Source organism: Phalaenopsis equestris, unplaced genomic scaffold (assembly GCF_001263595.1).
Source record: "Phalaenopsis equestris unplaced genomic scaffold, ASM126359v1 Scaffold000511, whole genome shotgun sequence".
Taxonomy (NCBI): domain Eukaryota; kingdom Viridiplantae; phylum Streptophyta; class Magnoliopsida; order Asparagales; family Orchidaceae; genus Phalaenopsis; species Phalaenopsis equestris.
Window position 1 is genome coordinate 3,511,394 of NW_018164951.1, and position 6,602 is coordinate 3,517,995.

Consider the following 6,602-nt stretch of genomic DNA (forward strand, 5'->3'; position numbering starts at 1 on the left):
CAATTTTACAGGTGCCCGCGGTGGGGACAAGGACCTGAAGACTGTAAATTCTTCAGGTGGACGGACAATACAACTGTTTCTACGATATCCCAATTGGACACAGGTACTAGGAGTTCGAGAGTACCACAACAGGAGACCACCGCATATGGTTCGAGTTCTTCCGTGTATACCGCACCCCATTAAGACACGCTTGCTCGGGGATTAGAGGTATCAGAAACGGGCAACATTCGTCATGATGTGACTTTACATGTCAAACTCAATATTGTCATATTTTTTCTTGTAATTTTAACATGTTATTTCTTTTTTTTTTGGGTCTTTCTATAATCCATATTAGAGTTTCATAAATATGTATTGAACTTTCCTTTATATCACTATGTTTTCTTGATGTAATCACAACTTTTTTGAGTTATATAAATATTATTAAACTTTTTTGCAATTTCATTTCTAGACATATGAGAAAATAACATTCTGCTACACAGATTATTCATTCAACTCAAAAAATTTACAAATAAGCTGTTTACAAAACGCACAAACCAAACAGCTAAACTGCTTATTCAGACCAGGGGCAAAAGGGTCAATTTTTCACAATCAGCTGTTTTCCAGACGCGTTAACCAAACAGCCAGACAACTTATCCGGATCAGCTGGTCATCAGCAGATTATCAGGATAAGCTGCTTATCAGCAGAAGCTGGATAAGCTGCAGCTGCCCCAAACAGACCCTTAATTGACGGTCAATGTGCCTCTTCACAAAAATTTAATCTATCTTATTGTTCCAATCCATCAACAAGATGTTTGTGAATACACACATATGCCAAATGGGTTTTTCTCCTCAGCCCATTCTTGATCACAAAAATTTCAGGTTTTTATAATAATATTTTCGAGATGGAGACAAAATCTTTCTATTCTGCAACTTTGAACTTGTTAATTGCAAAAAAATCTGATCGTCTAAAGCACCATGAAGAAAATCCATCATTATAGTGAAGGGGGCTTTTAGAAACATACCACCCAATTCTTATGTATTACTTGTTAAAAAACCTATACTTCGATTTTTACAATCATACGACCCAAATATATCACATCACCTTAAAAAAATACCATTATTTTAAGTTTTAAAAGGGAAATACTCCTTTTCATGCATATGTAGTGTGGCATCCATGTAACCATTGACGTTTTAAGTGTTAGATATATAAATACATAAGAATTGAGTGGCATAGATGTAAATCTTCCTATACTTAATTGTACCACCTCTAGGTCCAAAATTGCAACCACTGCTACTATAGTAGAAATCAAGCTATGCTTAATAATATGTGAAAATATATTTAAGCCCACACCTTCCTTCTAATTGCAACTCATTGCAATCAATCATGTTTTGTATCTAGCACTGTGTTCAGCTCAAGTTCATTCTTTGTGTTTAACAATCCATTTGCAACTAAAAGCTATATTGCATCCTAGAAATTGAACATTATTATGTAAACCCACAATGAATGGCTAGAATAGATAGAAAACGATATAGAAATTATTGTTGGATGAATCCTCGAGATCTATTAATCAAAACAAAGGTATCTAGATTGTTATTTCTAGTTGTGGATGACTCTTCGTCCCATATTACAACCTCCTCCTTGTGGTTCACAAAAGGTTTCCTTCTTATAACAACAAACAAGAAGTTATAGTCAACTAACAAAGACCAACCAACAGTAGTACAATAGAAAGTTGTGACAGCAACAGAACCTTATCATTTAAGCTACAAAATGGTCCAGCAGGAGGTAGGAAAAATCAGGAAGGAGAGGAAGAATAAGGTAGAGCTTTTGGATTTAAATATTGCAAAGCTCAAGCTTATTTATAAGTAAATTATGATATGAATTACTGTAAAAACACATCTTATTCATCCTCATATGACTTGCAATAAAAGAAAGCTAATTCATAAACAAACTCCGTAAAATAAGAACTCCTAAAGTCAGAAGACAGACTACATAATTTCAAAAGCAAATATTAAAATTGAAGATTAGAAAAAAATAAACAACAGGATTATACAAACATGTTTAAAAAGAAAGACCCATCCATATTCTGTTTTAATCAGAATTTAATTCAACAGCCAAACTTTTGGGGACTTAATATACATTGTAAAATTTATCATTCACGATCTAATTCAATCTATGGACTCCTGACAACATCCTTTTCAATCTTAATGGTGCGACATAAAAATCAACATAGTTAGCAATCACATCAAGGATTTGGACCATTAAAATTTCAAAAGACATAATCTCCTAATCCCTTCATAACCTTATTCTCATATTGTGAGGAAAACTTTTTCTAATAGTGCTCTTTCATCCTTGGATCACATGACCCCTTTTAGGAGGATTTCACTTTAGTTTCCCAATTGTACCAATTTGTTTAGTTTAACAACTAATCTTTTAACAAAATTTTAAATTGATGGTAAGTAAACAGCGAACTTGATATTTCATACGTATTTTTTTATACATCCCATCAAAAATCCATATCAGAAACCAAACACCAGAAGAGTTATTCATCAAATTTGATATCAAAACCTAAAGTTGTGCAAAAAAATAAATTATAAGTGAGGCTCAATATATCAGGATCATTTGGAAGATTGGATCAGTTAACAGATGATCAAAGGAACAACCTTTTGAGAATTTTGCAAAAACTTTAATAGAATAGACTCTAAGATGCTTTGCATCAAATTTGATATAAGAAACTAAAGCTATGTCAAAATGCAAATTAGTTGTGAAGGCGCACTATCAAAATTGGAATGGGGTTTTGAGAAATTTGCAAAACTAATCAGTAGAATTACTCAACAAGCAAAGCAAAAGGAGTGAGGATATAAACAAAAACAAAGAACAAATTAATGTGTTGGAAACAATCAATTCCATCCACATAAAGTAGAAGTTAAAATCTAATTTTAATGAAAAGTTTATTTACATTGCCAAGAGGAAATTTTTCTTGAGAAATATAATCAAGATATACAACATAGGGTGAAACTTATAATAATCACAAAAATCAACTTTAGGGTTGATAAAGACATAACTAAGAAGGTTAAAATTGAGGCATCCACATTTAATGGGAAACTGAATGCTCATATTTTTTTTACTGGGAAATGAATTTGAATGGTGAATAATGCTAGGTAGCATTAAGTAAGATTTGCAAGACTAAAATTAACGAGACAAGCTAAAATGGTACTGGATGAACATGAAATGATAATTGGAAAGATACAAGAATCTAGAACTAATTAAACTAAAATTCAAGAGAACAAAAGAAAAATATGGCTTACCATTAATCATAAAGAGAACAAAAGTATTATTACCATGAACTTTTGAGAAACATGACTTTTATCTTTGTTTTATGAGCATCAGTAATTCATTTCATTTCATGTTACAAAACTGCCAATGCAACTCATATAACAAATTATGTTCTAAGAAATTAGTTAAATTGCATGGCCTAATTAAAACTATTGTATCTGCAATAATACAATGTTCATAAGTTACTTTGAAAAACCTCTGAAAATTGATAGGAATACAACACAAATTTTTAGCTACTTATCACCAGCAAGCTGATAGACAGACCATAGCATTTAATAAAAGTTTGGGTGATATATAGTAATGTCAATCTAAAAGGTATGCATATGGTCGAGATAACATGCTCGACAATTGCTTCCTTAAATGATGAGATAGCACCGGCTGCTAAATAACTAATGATGGATGTTATAGGTGTCATGTGCGTTAGTGTGACAGAACAACTTATGATGCTTTATAAATTAGTTTAAAATAAAAATATCAATAATGCCTAAATATGCTCCACAAATATCAAATACTTAATTCATTGAAGCTGAGTTTTTCAAGACAAAAAAATATAGTGACAAACTCAAAATTAATACTGCTAAAAAAAAGATGTTAGCGTTGATACAAGCACGTTAAAATGTGTTAAAATGCATATAACTTCACCGTTTTCAAAGCATGTTTTTAAAACATGATCAAACATAGTTTGAATAAGATTCAAACACTCTTTCATGTTTGAAGCAAAGTTATAACATTTGTGCAAACATATTGGAACCATGTTTGATCCATATTTGATTATGATTTGAATATGACTTGAACAGATCCTAATAAGTTTCACATTTTCACATTAGATTGATATTCAAGATTCAGATTTACTTTCTTTTTGTTATTATATGATTTTACGGTTTATGATGATAAACAAAACAATATGAATTATATTAAATTTTATGATTTGTTATCTATCCGATTTCCACCTTGAGGCTTACACCTCGTTTCACTAAGACAAAATATCTCAATTTATGTTTTCTTATATTTAAAACTTGCAATAAATGCAAGTAAATTTGTAGATAAGGCAATCAAGATTGTAATAATGCATAGTTTTAGGTTAACATGCTTTAAACTCGATATAAATGTGAATGCATACTTAGTCATAAATTTAACGTAAATTTAGCAAAATATCTTATTCCAACATTGAAGTCAACTTAGAAAAATTGGCTCAAAAGAGCTTTCGATAAACTTTAGCCGAAAATAATTTAGCTTGAAATCAAAATTTTGGAGTTCAAAGTAAACTCTCTCAAACTTTACTCGACACCACCACTATTGACTTCACATAGACAACTTACTTGATTCTTAACTTGTATCTTCTACACAAGACTCATTTTAATGCTCCTATCCAAGTAATTAGAAATACTTCCAACCACTCCATGGAATCATTCAATGCTTAGTCGAAATTCAATGAGTACCTTTTTTATTCACACAGATGTACCTTAATTCCATTCCAAACTTCAACTGGCTAATCAAAATTAGGCTCCCTAGATTCTGCCAACGTTTGTAACTAAGTAAGGTTTCTTCGTCATCATACATTCGTTTAATGCTAACATAATCTTACATCGTAAACTCAGACAAGAAGCAAATCCAAACATTACTAGCAAGAAAGAAAAGAAATTACAAGAAATCCGCCTAATTCAGGACTGGAACAGCGAGGAATAAGGATGATATATTACCTGTAGCCAACAAGCGCCATAGAGATGCAGAGTGAAACCTTGAAGGGGCTGTCTGGTAAGGGATTTAGAAGCGCAGGTTTTCTTAGGGCGAAACCGGGAGAAGGAAGGGGAATGGGAGATGGGATTGTTGTTTTTTAATTTAGTTTTACATAATTTGATTTTCTTTTTAATTTAACAGATTAATAATCGATTTTTAATTTATAAAATTTTTAATTAATTATGATTGGATAAATTTATATGTAATTATTTATAAGTTATTAATAAAAAAATATATTTTCAAATTACATTCCTAATTAATATAATTAATGATTAATAATTTAACAGTTGATTAATGTTAAATAACTATTTGATAAGTAATTAATTTAATAAATTTTTAATAATTAATTAATTTAATGAATATTCAATTATTAATCCGATACTCCTGAATAAAATTTAAATTAAATCAAATTAAATTAAATAATTAATTTTTTACTTTAATCAAATAATTACTTTTTAATTATGATTTTTATTATAACACTTTTAATTTATCAGATAAATTTTCAAATAATTTCATAAAAATTTAATTGGATTTATTAAATCCATTTCCAAATAATTTTTTAAGATTTAGTCTTTCAAATATTTATTAAATTTGAATTTACATGATTTATTAAATCTTATTAATACAAAGGAAGTAAATTCGGGTTACTAGGTCTCTGCACCTCTCGGTGCATGACTATTGGCTAGGGTGAGATTCATCAGAGTCAATTACATATATATATAGCCCTCAAAATATTATTATTTATAAATCTTGCACCTTTTATCCAATTTTTCAAATTCTCACTCAAACTAGTATTTTTTGTTATCCCAATATTATTAAGTTTAGTTTGATGGTATGCATCATAAAGTTTAATTAAATATTTATATATTTTATTCATCTCAAAGTAATTTTAATAATTTCATTATTTATATTCAAGATATATTTTTTTCAAAAAATATGGCATAATGATAATTAATTAAATATTCAATTTTTATGTAATTAACAACATTAATAATAGAAGCTAATTTTTTTTATTTAAATGGTATAAAAATATTGATAAGAAAATATGCTTTATATTTTCTATATATAATAAAAAAATTATACTTTATGTTAAAAAGTAGGATATTAGACATTATAATAATGTTTTTATAATAATTAAAAATATACTTCGAGAAATAAAAAAGAATTAAGTGATGAAGCATAAATTTTAATTTAATGTGAAAAGAGTTCAATTTCTAGACCCCCTACAATAACTTTAAGAATTAGGCATAACGAATTAAGAAAATAATAGATGCAAATTTTTTTCTTTTTATATTTATACCACCCAAATTCTTTATATCACATCAAAAAATCATTATTTTAACTTTTATAAAGTGAGATATATATCTTTGTGTGTGTGTGTTTGTGTGTGTGTTTAAGTGTCTCTCAGTTTGACTCTTTCGTTGGCAGTTGTGTTGTCAGTCGTAAATCCCCTGGGGTTACGGGTTCGAGCCCACATGAGTACATATGTCTTGCAGCACGGGATTGAGTGGTTAGACATGTTGAGGGTGTTAGAAATATATATATATATATA

At 29.2% G+C, this 6,602-nt stretch overlaps 1 protein-coding gene across 1 annotated transcript in view; it reads right to left on the reverse strand.

The window, feature by feature from the left end:
* LOC110028355 (50S ribosomal protein L7/L12-like) overlaps positions 1–5,146 on the reverse strand; it is an 11,066-nt gene extending 5,920 nt beyond the window's left edge. The window contains exon 1 of the mRNA XM_020730174.1: positions 5,014–5,146. The gene's annotated coding sequence lies outside the window, so the exon portion shown is untranslated. The remainder of the gene's footprint in view (positions 1–5,013) is intronic.
* Positions 5,147–6,602: the final 1,456 nt, after the last annotated feature.